Below are 376 nucleotides of genomic sequence, written 5' to 3'. Positions count from 1 at the left end.
AAAATTTAAGTGTCTTAAAGATCTTCCCAGCAAGTGTCTCGGAGGATGGCAACCAGGGAACTGTACAAAGCACAAGGTGTGTGTACTGTACGTGTTTGTACCGAACTGGGATCCTCTCGGATGTGAAGACAGAAGGGAGACGGAACGCTGAATGCAACACTATGGGAAAGGAAAGGCTGGACAGGGATGACACCGGCAGTACTGGCGGAGTCCACACGAGTCTCTGGGTTATTGGCGTAGCAACGCAACGGACTTGACTAGCACACAGCGCTGCTCCCAGCGCCTGGCTTACCAGTGCACAGCGCGGCAGACCCACAGCAAAGCGACCCGATGCCCCGGGCGTGAGGCTTCCCCTCCCACCCACCCGGCACGACCC

The sequence above is a fragment of the Eurypyga helias genome, unplaced genomic scaffold (assembly GCF_000690775.1).
Source record: "Eurypyga helias isolate BGI_N326 unplaced genomic scaffold, ASM69077v1 scaffold29303, whole genome shotgun sequence".
NCBI lineage: Eukaryota > Metazoa > Chordata > Aves > Eurypygiformes > Eurypygidae > Eurypyga > Eurypyga helias.
This window is presented reverse-complemented; position numbering follows the sequence as displayed.